The following is a 17,112-nucleotide window of genomic DNA, read 5'->3' as shown; positions in this document are numbered from 1 at the left end:
GATCTAATTGGCAAGTTCCGATGAGCTTCTTTGGCAAACTCCTAGACTTCTTGGATTTATTCTCACAGAACCTCCGACGATCGTCCGGACTTCCGTCGAACTCTCGAACCCCCAACGTGATCATGGTCTTGACTCTGGCGTAACTCCTGCTGCATGTCCTACTTCAATTGTAGTTAATCCTACACATATAAAACAAACTTTGATCTAGATAATTAATACTAAGCATTAATCAAGTTGTCCAGCCTGTCATTGGTCCTTCGACGCTTCGTCCGATTCTTCGTCGCATCGTCCTCTCTTGCGGCCTATTGCCTAATCGGTCAGTTGACTCTGTAACTCCGATATCCTTAGCGCACTACCCGCTCTTCTTGGCCCGATGCCCGAATCCACGGCCCGAAGCCTTCTATCAATACGTCCACCGATCCACCGGCCCGACGTCCAATCTTCTGACATGTTCCTCCGACCCAACATGATTTTTCCTACTTTAATTGTCTCATCCTGATCGAAGCATCCTACGTCACTCAAATTACAAATTAAAATATAAACACAATTATCAATTGGTTTCATCATCAAAATACGAGATTCAACAATCTCCCCCTTTTTGATGATGACAATCAATTGATGACGGAGTTAAACTTAACTCCCGAAGTTTAAACAAACTCCCCCAATCAATATGCCATATTGATAGAACCTTGAATTCAAACTAAATTCAAGTCATTGCAATATTCATCATGAATATTTGCAACATGTCATCATGAACTTATGCATATACTTATGCATAACATCATACTTCTCCCCCTTTATCATCAACAAAAAGGAGAAGTCCAACTATTCTTATGTTTGGAATATAAGTTCAACTCATTGCATGAAAAACATAATATCAAGTTTTATCATCATGCAGTTTTGAAGCTAGAAAATTTAGCAAGTGTTACATCATGTTTAGAACATTCAAGCTATCAAGTTTTAGATATGCAAGTTTTACAACATACAAGATAGCACTTTTGCTTCTTTTGAGATAGCAACTTCTACATCATGCAAGCTAGCAAATTAGAGATGTTCAAGAAGGCAACTCTTGCTTCTTGAAATATTTAAATTTTGTCAACTTTACTAGATGCGCAAGTTAGCATGTTTTGCTTCTTGAGATAGGCAAGATAACACTTTTGTAATTTTTGTTTCTTAAGATGTTCAAGATAGCAAGCTCTACATCTTGCAAGCTAGCAATATTACAACATTTTTGAACATATAAGCTAACAATTTAGAGATGTTCAAGAAAGCAACTCTTGCTTCTTGAAATATGCAAGTTTGCTAGATGTGCACATTAGCATGTTTTGCTTCTTCTTAAGATTTCAAGCTAGCAATTATCGGTGATGTTCAAGATAGCAATTTCTTCTCTTTTGAGAAGTGCAATTTTTGCTTTCATCTTGAATTGTGCAAGCTAGCTAGTTTGCCTCTTTTCATGATGTCCATGCTAGAAATTCTTGCTCCCCCTTTGTCATTATCAAAAAGAAGGGAAGACCCTTATATCAATTTTCAGATTATGACAAAGGTAAGTATCAATCTTATTTGTGCATCATTATATATTCAAATTAAAACATACACAATTTCAAAAACCTTATTTTTCATGCATGATACCGAAAAATAAATCAATCATCATTAATGAGCATATCATACATGATACTCAAACATTAAAATTTTTAAGCATTTATCAATATGTTGATCATGATACCAAACATTCATCATTTAAAGTATTCATGATACACATCATATGCAATACAACATGTACATCATTGTCATAAGTATTGCATGCATTATTTCAAATTTATGAATATTTCATCATTGCATGCATCATACCAAATCATAAAATATAAAATCATCATTAATGCATGATTTCAAATCATCATTTATTTCACATCATGATGGTACCAATTTTGTCAAATTACATACTACCATGCATGATCGAAACTTCTTATTTGTATACATCAAAACAAATTAATGAATATTTCATGTATTCATATCATCACATAAGGAATATCAAGAAGAATTATTAGGTGATGAGATGTATTTCATATATTCAAAGAATTTTACATAACAAAATTCAAGTCATAAGCCTTAAATGATGTCATTAGAGAACATATGAATAATCTTGATTTATAAAATGAATACTCAAGTTATAATTTCGAAAAATCAAGAGATACCGTGATTCATTTTAACAAATCTCCTCTTAAATAAGTAACATAAAGAATTCTTAGGAGATCATGACAAAGATAGAATTCATTCAATCTTATAAGAGAACAAGATATTAATTCATGCATATAAAATCTTGATTTAAGCATAAAAAATCTCAATTTACAAATTTCAAAAAATCAAGATAAGGCTCATTTAAATCATCAAATCAAGATCATTTTCAAGAGATTCACAAAAGTAATACAAATAGATTCGTTAATTTCTCTTTTTTAAAAATCAATAAAGTCGAAAAAATAAAATTTTCAAGAAGAAACCTTACCACTTTTTAGTTGTTTTAATTCATGTGATTTATTTCATACATGCATGTTCTTTTCTTTTATGCCAAATAAAAACATGCATCAACGTTTAGGATTGAAAAATGAATTTCGTCATAAAAACCATCAAGACCAAATCATCATATATAACTTTTAAAATCTCATGCATAAAATCGTCAATCATGTTATCAAAACATTTAATATTTTCATTACATCATTATGCATTACTTCAAATCAAACATGATTTCATTTAATCAAAATCAAGAAATAATAATGATACACATTATTACTTCTTAACCACATATAGCATGATTTCCTAAGGCATTTTTAATCATTTTGTTTATCATAAACATATAATTCTCATGATTATTTTCAAAATTACTAGAATGATAAGCATGATTCCTAATTTTTGCATTTTCATTATAAATCATGTAATTTTCAAGAAAATTAATTCTAAACTAAAAAAAAAGGAAAATGCATCATGAAAAATATCAAGTAATTTTAAAATAAATTAAGAGGGTTTCGATTACCTCATCGTTGAATGTCCTTATGGCATAGTTTGCCACCTTGCCTTTCTTAATTTTCTCCTCGTCTTCGGAGGAGCTCGATTCATCCCAAGTTGTATTCTTTTTCTTGCGTTTAAAGCAAGTAGTTCCGTTCTTTTTACTTTTTAATTTTTGTTTTATAAACTTTTTAGATTTCATTTGTAGTTCAAGTTCACCATCACTTGAGCTTATGCTTGAGTGGTCTTCTTTTGTTCAATGTGCCAAATCCTTCTTGTTCTTTGGAAGGTGGTTCTCATGTTCTTCACTTGCATTGCACATTATTTCATAGGTCATTATAGACCCGATAAGTTCTTCGATTGAAAAGGTATTTAAATTTTTTGATTCTTGAATAGCGATTACTTTTGAATCCCAAGTTTTAGAGAGTGATTGTAAAACTTTACTAACAAGTTCAAAATTCGAGAAATATTTGCCAAGAGCTTTTAAACCATTGACGACATTTGTGAAATGGGTGTACATGTCAATAATGGTTTCGCTCGGCTTTATTCGAAAAAGCTGGAAATCATACATCAAAAAATTTACTTTAGAATCTTTTACAATACTTATGCCTTCGTGTGTGATTTCAAGAGTGCGCCAAATATCGAAAGCTATTTCACACAAAGAAATCCGATTGAATTCATTTTTATCTAAGGCGCAAAACAAGGCATTTATAGCCTTTGCATTTAGAGAAAACGTCTTCTTCTCCAAATTATTCCAATGGTTCATTGGAAGAGAAGACATTTCAAAACCGGATTCGATAATGTGCCATAAATTCAAATCCAATGAAAGCAAGAAAACTCTCATTCGAGTTTTCCAATAAGTATAGTCCATCCCATTGAAAAAGGGAGGACGAATGAGAGAGTGACCCTCTTGGTTGTCGAAACGAGCCATTTCTCTTGGGTGTTAATCCAAGTGAGAAATAACGAGGCTCCGATACCAATTGTTAGAATCAAGAGCACTAAGAGGGGGGGGGGGTGTGAATTAGTGCAGCGGAAAACATTCGACGATTTAAAACGATGTTCGTACGATAAAAATGATTTCGGTAAGAAAGTCGATTCAAAAATTGCTTTAACTTAGATTAGGCGAAGTGCAGTTAAATTAAAGCTATGGAGGTAGTTTGTAGTTAAGATAGAGAACAGAAAGTAAATGCAAACCGAGATTTAGAGTGGTTCGGTCAATCTTGACCTACATCCACTTTTGGCTTCCTCCTCCGATGAGGTCACCGACGTCCACTAGAAGCCTTCCTTCAATAGGCAAAGGCCAACCACCCTTTTGCAATTTCACTCCTTTTGACGGGCTTAGGAGACAACCCTTATAGAATTTTCTCTCCTCTCTGGAAAGATCAAAACATGGAAGAAAAGAGAGAGGAGAACTTCTAGCCTTTACAACACTTTTGAGCTCTAAAAATCACATAGTAAGATTGTTTTTTCGGTGCCCTTTCATGCAGGAAAGGGTGGGGTTATATAGGCCCCAAACTGGTTTGAATTTAGAGCTCAATAATGTCATCTCCCAGATTTCCGGGGTCCTGGCGGTACTACCGCCAGACTGGGCAGTATGACCGCCTGATAGAGCTCGGAGACCAAGCTCTGGTGGTGCCACCGCTAGACTGGGGCGGTACCACCTAGTCTTGCTCGGAGACTGAGCTCCTGGGCGGTGCCAACACCAGCCCTGACGGTGCCACCGCATGGCAGGAAATCTGGGTCCGAATGGGTTGATCCATTCGGCCCAATTTGGGTCTGTCAAGGGCCCAATTTCCCCCAGATTAAGTTAATGGGATAACCTCCCATTCCTAACTTAATATACATACTAACTATGATATTTCTTAAGACATTTACTTCAACTTGCTCCGGTGCGTCAATCGTATTTTCCGATGAGCTTCCGGTGAACTTCTGGCGAACATCCGATGAACCTTCGGCGATGCTCCGGTGGACTTCCGACAAACTCCTGAACTTGCAACAATCCACTTGGCAAGCTCCTGGACTTCTCGGATTTGTTCTCGCAGACCCTCCGACGATCGTCCGGACTTCCGTCGAACTCTCTAACCCCGAACGTGATCATGGTCTTGACTCCGGTGCAACTCCTGCTGCATGTCTTACTTCCATCGTAGTTAATCCTACACATTTAAAACAAACTTTGATCTAGATAATTAATACTAAGCATTAATCAAGTTGTCCGGCATTATTGAATCTCAGATTTTGATGATGAAGTCAATTGTTATTTGTTATCTAATCCATATATTGAGATAAGTGTGCAGGATTAACTATGATGAAAGTAAGACATACAGCAGGAGTTACGCCGGAGTCAAGACTCTGATCACGTTGGGAGTTCGAGAGTTCGACGGAAGTCCGGACGGTCATCGGAGGTTCTACGGGAACAAATCCGAGAAGTCCAGGAGCTTGCCAAAAGAAGCTTGTCGGAACTCACCAAGTGGATCATCGCAAGTCCAGGAGTTTGTCGGAAGTCTGTCGGAGCATCGCCGAAGGTTCGTCGGATGTTCGCCGGAAGTTCGCCAAAAGCTAGCCGGAAGAAGCGATTGATGCACCGGAGCAAGTTGTAGTAAATGTCTTAAGAAATATTGTAGTTAGCATGTAGATTAAGTTAGGAATTGGAAGTGATCCCATTAACTTAATCTGGGGGCAATTGGGCCCTTGATAGACCCAAATTGGGCCGAATCGATCAACCCATTTGGACCATAATTCCTGCTAGGCGGTGGCACCGCCAGGGTCGATGGTGGCACCGCCCAGGAGAGGGTCTCCAAGGAAAATTGGGCCATGCAACCGCCCCAGGCAGGCGGTGGCACTGCCTGGGCTTAGTCTCTGAGCGAGACTAGGCAATGCAATCGCCCTTGACAAGCGATGGAACCGCTTGAGCTCGGTTTCCGAGCTCTGCGAGGCGGTGCAACCGCCCCGATTCAACAATGCTAGATAACTTGATTAATGCTTAGTATTAATTGTCTAGATCGAAGTTTGATTTACATGTGCAGGATTAACTACGAAGGAAGTAAGACATGCAACAGGAGTTGCGCCGGAGTCAAGACCATGATCACGTTGGGGGTTCGAGAGTTCGATGGAAGTCCGAACAATCGTCGGAGGTTCTGCGGGAACAAATCCGAGAAGTCCAGGATCTTGCCAAAGAAGCTCATCGGAACTTGCCAAGTGGATCGTCGCAAATCTAGGAGTTTGTCGGAAGTCCGCCGGAGCATCGCTGAAGGTTCGTCGGATGTTCACCGGAAGTTCACTAGAAGAAGCGATTGACGCACCGGAGCAAGTTGCAGTAAATGTATTAAGAAATATCATAGTTAGCATGTAGATTAAGTTAGGAATGAGAGGTGATCCCAGTAACTTAATCTGGAGGCAATTGGGCCCTTGACAGACCCAAATTAGGCCAAATGGATCAACCCATTCGGACCAGAATTCTTGCTAGGTGGTGGCACTGCCAGGGTCGGTGGTGGCACCACCCAGGAGAGGGTCTCCCAGGAAAACTGGGCGGTGCAACTGCCCCAGGCAAGCGGTGGCACTGCCAGGGTCGGTGGTGGCACCGCCCAGGAGAGGGTCTCCCAGGAAAGCTGGGCGGTGCAACCGCCCCATGCAGGCGGTAGCAATGCCTAGGCTCAGTCTCCGAGCGAGACTAGGCAGTGCAACCGCCCTTGACAAGCTATGGAACTGCCTGAGCTCGATCTCCGAGCTCTGGCAGGCCATGCCACCACCCTAGTCAGGCTATGGTACCGCCAGGGCTCAATCTCCGAGCGAGATTGGGTGGTGCAACTACCCTTGTCAAGCGGTGGCACCGCCTAGAGGCTCAGTCTCCAAGCTGCTAGGCGGTTGTACCGCCCCAGTCAGGAGGTGGTACCACCAAGACCCTAGAAATCCGGAAAAAGATATTTTTAAGCTCCAAATTCAAACTAGTTTGGGGCCTATATATACCCCACCCTTTCCTGCATGAAAGGGCACCGAAAATCTAATCTTACTCTATGATTTTTAGAGCTCAAAAGTGTTGTAAAGGCTAGAAGTTCTCCTCCCTCTTTTTCTAAGTTTTGATCTTTCAAGAGAGGAGAGAAAAGTTTGTAAGGGTTGTCTCCTAAGCCCGTCAAAAGGAGTGAAACTGTAAAAGGGTGGTTGGCCTTCTCCTATTGAAGGAAGGCCTCTAGTGGACGTCGGTGACCTCGTTGGTGGAGAAAGCCAAAAGTGGATGTAGGTCAAGATGGACCGAACCACTCTAAATCTCAGTTTACATTTACTCTGAGAATCTTATCTTTACTGCAAACCTCCTCAATTGCTTACTGCCTTCTGCTCATTTACGAACGTGTTTCATAGTTAAGTATTTTCTGAATCAGCGTTAAGATGGAAATCAGTTTTATCGTACGAACATCATATTTCCGTTTGCGCTTACATTTTGATTTCTGTCTTAACTGCAAACTGCCTTCCTTACTTTATTTCAAATACGTTTCCATAAGCTTTGAAAGTTGTTATCTGCACGAAATGACTTTTACGTCGGAATCAGATTTCAACATACGAACGCAGTTTTAATCGTCGAAAGTTTTCCGCTACACTAATTCACCCCCCTCCCTCTTAGTGCTCTTGATCCTAACAATTCGTATCAAAGCAAGGTTAACTCTCAAACGGATTAATACCCAAGAGAGATGGCATACGGCGAAAACTAAGAGGGCCACTCTATTACACTACCACCCATGTTCAATGGGACGGACTACACCTATTAGAAGACCCGAATGAGGATCTTCCTTATTTCAATGGATTTTGAACTTTGGAATCTTGTCGAAAATGGATTTTTGAAGTCTTCTCTTCTAATGATCGATTGGAATGAATTGGAGAAGAAGACTTTCGCTCTTAATGCAAAGGCTATGAATGCCTTATTTTGTGCGCTTGATAAAAATGAGTTCAATCGTGTTTCGGTTTGTGAAACCACATTTGATATTTGGCATACACTCGAATTGACTCACGAAGGCACAAGTACAGTGAAAGAGTCAAAAATCAATCTTTTGATACATTCTTTTGAACTTTTCCGAATGAAGCCAAGCGAGACTATTGGTGACATGTACACCCGTTTCACGGATGTCGTCAATGGTCTAAAAGGACTCAGCAAAAGTTTTTCAGATTTTGAGCTCGTAAATAAGATTCTAAGATCCCTTCTTAAGAATTGGGACCCTAAAGTCACTATTATTCAAGAGGCTAAAGATTTAAACAACTTTCCTCTTGAAGAACTAATCGGGTCATTGATGACCTATGAAATGACTTGCAAGGCTCATGAAGAGCAAGAAGATTTTCTTCCAAAGAACAGGAAGGATATGGCACTTAGAACTTTAGATGGTCACTTGAGAGAAAACTCAAGTGATGAGGACTGTGACAATGACTTGGCACTTCTAACATGGAAATTCAAAAAAATTAATTAAGAGAAAAAGTTTAAAAGTGACACAAAAAATAAACTTGAACCCAAAAAGGACCAAGTTATTTGCTACGAATGCAAAAAGCCGGGACACTACAAAAGTGATTGCCCCCAAACCAAGAAGAGAACATCAAAGAAGTAGGCGCTCAAAGCAACATGGGATGACTCGAGCACGTCCGAAGAAGAGGAGTCCAACACCGAGCAAGTTGCTCATTACGCCTTAATGGCCATCGGAGAAGAGGTAACAAATTTAATTGATGCAGATTTATCATTTGATGAATTATTAAATGCTTTCCATGACTTATTTGATGAATGTAAAACAATTAGTAGAAAATATAAATTGTTGAAAAATAAGCATGATAGTCTTGTTAGCAATTTTGATAAATTAAAAACTAAATATTATGATAGTTTAACTTAATGAGAAAAATGTCATGATCTAGAAACTCTCCAAAAGGAAAACTTGCTACTTAAAGACACCTTGAAGAAATTCGAGGTTGGTAGCAAGTCTTTGAATATGATCCTCGCAAACAAGGGTCACGTTCCCAAAAGAAGTAGAATAGTATTTGTGAGAAGCCTCACCAAAATCCAACCACCTTTATAAAAGGCCCCATCTTACATGTTCGACACCAAAGCAAATGTAACTTTTGCTGCAAATATGGACACAAAACGCATCAGTGTCCATTCAAGAAAATTTGTCCGAACAAATTAATTTGGGTTCCTAAAGGAACCATGATAAATACTCTATGCAACATGATAAACAATGTAGATCAGTTTTTTAGGCACCGAAAAGTAAATGGGTACCTAAAAATCACCCATTCTTGTAGAAACATACACCATAAAAAACTAGGAGCAAGATATAATATCTTGCTTTTTGGGTACTCGATATTCATGACTCAAGATCCAAAAGAACATGTAATGCTCTCTAGCCTAAATAGTAAAAAGAGGATTAGAAAATTAATATTGCAGAGTGATACTAATACAATCCTGTTTAATCCCTCAGATTTTGAAACTCATAATTCTCCCTTCACATACCCTCCGGATTTCTGAACTCATCGAATTGATTCCTTCATTACCTTCAGATCCAACTATATCATGAACTTACATCTTGCAAGCAAAGTTTGTCATAAACTTGCGAAGCTTACCAACTTGGATAATAAGTCATGAACATGTCTAAAATTGTGTACGACATTTAAAGTAGAATATGTGCGTCACAAGATCTATCTTGAACGTACGAAATTTCTCATCTTGAAATGGAAACTCTTACATAATTACGAAAGTAAAGTTGATTGCTCCACAAATGAAAACTCTTCTCAAGTTGAAAACATCCAAATCAGCCCATATAGCCCCCAAACAAGTGCTCACCGCCTGTAGGCGGTGACACCGCCCAGCTGGCAGTAGCACCGTCGGTTGTCACGGGTTGTAAGCGGTTGCACCACCCCAGCTAGCGGTGCAACCGCCTGCAATCTTGCCCCCTTTTAAACCGAGCTAGGGCCGGCGGTGGAACCGACCCCAACTCACTCCCTTCCCCTCTTTACACCACTAAAGCTTCTCCACCTCCATTTCTCCCATCTTAACATCCCAAATACTTCTCATTTCAAAGCAAAAGATCAGCAATCTCACCTTCTCTTAAGGATCTCACTTAAGATATTCTCTAAGAAGCCTTTAAATTCTGTTTCTGAGTCATTTACTCTTGCTCATTACTATTTTCTTAAATAGCAATAGTTATGTGCTCTAGAAGATCCTTTAGGGATAAAGGGAAGATGAGATTAGAAGAAGACTTTGATCATACCCTTTTCGATTCAAAATATCATGCTGAAAAATTTTCTTCCTTCGAATTTAGAAGTGTCAATAAGAGAAAACATGTAGATCTAGATGAACTAAGAGACTTAGAGACAATCTAATGGTTTGCAAACTTAGATCTACTCCCAATTTTACAAATTAGTGAACCCATCTATCCAAGACTTGTTAGATTGTTTTACAACAATCTACAAGTAGATGAAGAAGAAAGAGTGTCTACCTATCTCTTAGGACAACACATCTCCATTACGGATAGATTCATTTACGACAAGATAGGCATTCTCGTAAAAAATAGAGGTCTTTATTTTAGATAATCGTGGAATAATGAAACAGTTGGGAAAACATTTTGTCACGGCCTTAGCTGGTTTTGCCTAAGTCGTGCGACACCCTTGCGTGTCCGTCCACAAAGATTGGGCCCTTGACAGACCCAAATTGGCCCGAATGGATCAGACCATTCAGACCCAGATTTCTTGGCCAGCGGTGGCACTGCCTGGGTCGGCGGTGGCACCGCCCAGGGCTCAGTCTCCGAGCTAGGCTGGGCGGTGCAACCTCCCATGACAAGGGGTGGCACCACCTGGGCTCAGTCTTCGAGCGAGACTAGGCGGTGCAACCTCCCTTGTCAGGCAGTGGCATCGCTAGAGCTCGGTCTCCGAGCTCTCTCAAGCGGTAGTACTGCTAGGACCCCTGAAATCCGGGAAGTGATATTTTTTAGCTCCAAATTCAAACTGGTTTGGGGCCTATATATACCCCCACCCTTTCCTGCATGAAAGGGTACCAAAATTCCAATCTTACTCTGTGATTTTTAGAGCTCAAAAGTGTTATATGAGTTAAAAGTTCTCCTTCCTCTTTTCTTCCAAATTTTGATATGTCAAGAGAGGAAAGAAAATTCTATAATGGTTGTCTCCTAACCCCATCAAAAGGAGTGAAACTGTAAAAGGGTGGTTGGCCTTCAGCTATTGAAGGAAGGCCTCTAGTGGACGTCGGTGACCTCGTCGGAGGAGGAAGCCAGAAGTGGATGTATCAAGATTGACCGAACCACTCTAAAATTACAGTGCTCACTGGTTTGCATTTATTCTTGCTGCTTACCTTACTACAAACCTCCATATGTGCTTTACTTCCTCTTTACTTTTGCTGCACTCCTTTACAAACTCGCTTTCAAGTTAAGTTTCCGAAAATGATTTTACGTCGGAAACGATTTCATCGTACGAACGTAGTTTTAAAAGTCCAAAGTTTTCCACTGCACTAATTCACCCCCCCCCCCCCCCCCCCCCCCCCCCTAGTGCTCTTGATCTTAACACAGATATCATGTTCAGTGTAGGACTTTGTGCTAGGTTTCAATCGAACCCTAAGATATCTCATCTCAAAGCAGTTAAAAGAATATTTAGATATCTTAAAGGTACCACAAATCTAGGATTATGGTATCTAAAAACTGAAAATTTTGATTTAATTGCTTATGCTGATGCGGATTTTGCTAGGTGTAGACTAGATAGAACAAGCACATCAGGAACATATCAATTCTTGGGACATGCCTTCTTTCCTGGTCTTCTAAGAAACAAAACTCGATTGCATTATCAACAACTAAAGCTGAGTATATTACAGCTAGTGCATGCTGTACACAAGTTGTGTGGATGAAAAACACCTTAGAAGATTATAAAGTTTATCTTAAAAATATTATCATTAAATGTGATAACTTAAGTGCAGTATGTTTAACAAAGAATCTCATTCAGCATTCAAGAACAAAACATAATGATATTAGACATCACTTTATACGAGATCATGTAACTAATCATGATGTAATTATAGAGTTTATTGATACTAAACATCAACTAGCTGATATTTTTACACAGCCTTTAAGTGAAGAACAATTTGATTTCATTAGAAGATAATTTGGAATGTTGATGTGTTCGAATGTATGAACTTATTAAATTTATTTTTTGGACTTTCTTGATTCAATAATCAATCACTTAATTGTTATGATGTGAATTTTACACGATTAAGTGCCTTAATAACAAGTTGGAAATTATGTGTTTTGGATGCAAAACTTTGAGGATGATGATTGTGTTTGAAAATCCATAGCAAACCCTTGTTCGAATGAATGAATGTGTTAAATTTTACTTTCGAACTTTCTTGATCCTAACAATACATGATTTAGTATTTCTCTTCCGGACTTAATGTAGCTTTCATAAACCTATGTCATATCAAGTTTATTTCATATCATTGATTTATGACATATGGAATCAATTAACAGCATCTCTCATAGATTTACCTTGTGAAAAATATTTTTTCGATAAATGGATTTGATAAAATGATTCCTTCTTGATGAAGGAAGATTTTTAAAATGAAGTATGATTTAATCTCTTATCATTTTAACTTCATTCAAGTAAGTTCACAATGGCTTTCCTCCTTCATGCAAAATGTTAATGACAAATAAAAAGGAAGAAGCAATGAAAGCTATCTTCATGTCATGTTTGCTTGAAAAAATTGTATAAATGGAATCCTATCACTTATTATTGAAAAATGATATGAACATTTTTATGACATGAATCATTACCACACTTATGCTTAAAATTTGCTTAAATCGTTCTCCTTTTTGTTGATGACAAAGGGGGAGAAATATGTGATAAATTGATGATAGAATTGCTATAATTGCTATGATTGCCATATTTGCATTATCTTAAAATATGTGGCAAATTAGTGATAGAATTGCTATACACGTGAAATGTTTGCATTAATGAAAAGATATCTAGAGCTTACATTGCAATTTTACAATGTTGATATCTTGTCATGTGAAGAAATGCTATGATTGCTTTACACTTGAAATGTTTACATTATATTAAGATATCAAGAGCTTATATCACAATTTTACATATTGATATCTTACCATATGATGAATTACTACGATTGCTTACTTTCATATTTGAAATGTAAGACGTGAAAATGGATGTCAAGCCTTGACATCATTTTCATAGAGATACATCATGATAGGAATCATGATGGAAGTATTGATAAGGTTAAATGAACTTAACTTATCAATATGTCTCTTGAACTCAAAGGCTTTGAATTCAAGAATGACTTATTTCAAGTATGGCATATAGATTAGGGGAGTTAATGTTAACTCCGTCATCAATTGATTATCATCATAAAAAAGGGAGAGATTGTTGAATCTCGGATTTTGATGATGAAGTCAATTGTCATTTGATTATATAATCCATATGTTGAGATAAGTGTGCAGGATTAACTATGATGGCAATAAGGCATGCAGCAGGTGTTACGCCGAAGTCAAGACCAAGATCACATTGGGGGTTCGAGAGTTTGACGGAAGTCCGGAAGGTCGTCAGAGGTTCTACGGGAACAAATCCGAGAAGTACAGGAGCTTGCCAAAGAAGCTTGTCGAAACTCGCCAAGAGAATCGTTCCAAGTCCAAGAGTTTGCTGGAAGTCCGCCAGAGCATCGCCAAGGGTTCGTCGGATGTTCGCCGAAAGTTCGCCGAAAGCTCGCCGGAAGAAGCGATTGATGCACCGGAAAATGAGTTGCAATATTAATATCTTAAATGTTGTAGTTAGCAAGAAAGATTAAGTTAGGAATGGGAAGTGATTCCATTAACTTAATATGTGACCAATTGGGCCCTTGACAGACCTAAATTGGGCCGAATGGATCAGCCCATTCAGACCCAGAATTCCTGGTCGGCGGAGGCACCGCCCAAGAGACTCAGTTTCCAAGGAGTTCTGGGTGGTAGTACCGCCCCTATCAGGAGGTGGTACCGCTTGAGCTCAATCTCCAAGCGATGTCATGCGGTAGTACCACCTAGACTGATTGATAGTACTGCTCAGTGATAGATGACAAGCGGTAGTACCGCCTAGTTATGGTGGTGGTATCGCTAGGACCCCGAAAATATGGGACCCTACACTTTTGAGCTCCGAATTCAAACTGATTGGGGCCTATATAAACCCCACCCTTTCCTACATGAAAGGGCACCGAAAGCTTGCTTTTATTCTGAGTATTTCAGAGTTTAAAAGTGTTGTAAAAGGCTAGAGTTCCTCTCCCTCTTTTCTTTCTAAGTCTTGATCATTCAAGAGAGGAGTGAAAACTTGTAAGGGTTATCTTCTAAGCCCGTCAAAAGGAGAAAAGCTGTAAAAGGGTGGTTGGCCTTTGCCTATTGAAGGAAGGCCTCTAGTGGACGTTGGTAACCTCGTCGGAGGAGGAAGCCAAAAGTAGATGTAGGTCAAGATTGACCGAACCACTCAAAATCTCGATTTGCATTTACATTCTACTCTTTATCGTAATTGCAAATTGCCTCAATTGCTTTACATCAACTATACTTCTGTTTACTCTCAAGTTAAAGATCTTTCCGAAACGGTTTTCGTATGAAGTCTTTTTGAACCGATGAAAGTTTTTCGCTGCACTAATTTACCCCCCCCCTCTTGGTGCTCTTGATCATAACAATTGGTATCAGAGCGGGTTCACACTCAGTTGGATTAAAACCCAAGAGATATGGCATATGCCAGAAACCAAGAGGGTCACTCTATTACATGTCCGTCCATGTTCAATGGGACAGACTACACCTATTGGAAGACCCGAATGAGGATCTTCCTTATTTCCATGGATTTTGAACTTTGGAATATTGTTGAAAATGGATTTTCAAAGTCTTCTATTCCAATGATCAATTGGAATGAATTGGAGAAGTAGACTTTTGCTCTAAATGCAAAGGCTATGAATGCTTTATTTTGTGTACTTGATAAAAACGAGTTCAATTGTATTTCGATTTGTGAAACTGCATTTGATATTTGGCATACACTCGAAGTGACTTACGAAGGCACGTGTAGAGTGAAACAATCAAAAATTAATCTTTTAGTACATTCTTATGAACTTTTTCAAATGAAATCGAGCGAGACCATAGGTGACATGTACACCCATTTCACAAATGTCGTCAATGGTCTAAAAGGACTCGGTAAAAGTTTTTCGGATTTCGAGTTCGTTAATAAAATTCTAAGATCCCTTCTAAAGAGTTGGGACCCTAAAGTCACTGCTATTCAAGAGACTAAAAATTTAAACAACTTCTCTCTTTAAGAATTAATCGGGTCATTAAAGACCTACGAAATGACTTGTAAAGCTCATGACGAGCATGAGGGAACCCTTCCAAAGAATAGGAAGGGATATGGCACTTAGAACTCAAGAAGACCACTTGAGAGAAAACTCAAGTGATGAGGACTTTGACGATGACTTAGCACTTCTAACAAGGAAATTTTAAAAATTTTTAAAAGAAACAAATTTAAAAATGACACTAAAAAAAAGTTTGAACCCAAAAAGGACCAAGTTATTTGCTATGAATGCAAGAAGCCGGGACACTATAAAAGTGATTGTCCCCAAGTCAAGAAGAGAACACTAAAGTGTTGAATCTCGGATTTTGATGATCAAATCAATTGATGGGTTAATTGATCTAATCCATATTATTGAGTTAAGTGTGTAGGATTAACTATGATAACCAGAAAACACAAAGCAAGAATACCGGAGTCAAGTTCGATGAACGTTTAAGAGTCTGAAGAATCGTCGGAGATGTTGCCGGAACCAACCGAGAAGAAATCGGGAACCTGTCGAAATTTTTGAAAGTTCGCCGAAGATATCGTCGGAGGTTCACGGAGATCACCGAGAAGGCTCGGCTACTCGTTAAAGTCATCACAAGATCGGGAGCTTGTAGGGAGTCCGTCAGAAGAAGTTCGTCGGAAAGCTCGCCGGAACAAGACTCGACGTTCGCGGTTGAAAACTTGCTTAGGATTTTTTCTTGTTATGTAGTTCACTTGCAATTAGGATTAGGATTAAAAGATAATCCTATATCCTGGTTAGGGGCCAACTGGGCCCAAAATTAGATTTGGTTTGGGCTAAAATTAAGCCCAACCAGTGAACCGGAGAGCCAGGCGGTGGCACCGCCCAGCACTCGAGAGCTGGGCCGTGGCACCGCCAGTCCACTGTTAGTGTCTGACAGTGATAGGCGGTGGCACCGCCAGTCCACTGTTAGTGTCTGACAGTGATAGGCGGTGGCACCGCCAGTCCACTATCAGTGTCTAACAGTGACAGGCGGTGGCACCGCCAGCATCGGGAACCAAAGAGGATTCAAATTTTGGAGCCCAAATTTGAATCCTCTTGAGGCCTATAAATACCCCTCAAATCTAAGCTGAGATTACAACTTTTTGAGAAGCAATTGATTGAGAGAAAGGTCTTAGAAAAGTCCTAGCTATTCTTGTTTTCAATTTGCTAGTGTTCACCTCCTTCTTTCTTGCTGAAAATCTGTAAGAGAGTGAAACGTTTGTAAAGAAAGTTACAAGAGGGATATTTACACTTCCCTTTCAAGAGATTTGCTAGTGGAAGGTGGGAGCCTCATCGAAGACGGGCCTCACAAGTGGATGTAGGTCATTTGATCGAACCACTTTAAAATCGGCGTAATCTCTGGTTTGCATTTCATTACTGCTATTTACATTACTGCAAACCTTCTTACTTGCTTTATTTCCTCATTACCTTTGCTGCACAACTTTACGAATACGCTTTCAAGTTAAGCACTTCCGAGTTCGATTTTTATCGTACGAAAGATTTGTCAAAACCGACGCTTTAATCCGCTGCACTAAGCACTTCTTAGTGCCGCTCTGATCCTAACAATTGGTATCAGAGCGAGGCTCACTCTCATATTTGGTTTGATACCCAAGAGAGATGGCTTACTCTGGCATACATGATGGTCATTCTATCACACATCCACCCTTGTTTAATGGGTCGGATTATACTTATTGGAAGACTCGTATGAGGATCTTCCTCATTTCCATGGATTTTGAGCTTTAGACTATTATTGAAAACGGATTTAAAAAATGTTCTCTTCCGATGAGCGAATGGAA

Source organism: Musa acuminata, chromosome BXJ1-7 (genome assembly GCF_036884655.1).
Source record: "Musa acuminata AAA Group cultivar baxijiao chromosome BXJ1-7, Cavendish_Baxijiao_AAA, whole genome shotgun sequence".
Taxonomy (NCBI): domain Eukaryota; kingdom Viridiplantae; phylum Streptophyta; class Magnoliopsida; order Zingiberales; family Musaceae; genus Musa; species Musa acuminata.
This window is presented reverse-complemented; position numbering follows the sequence as displayed.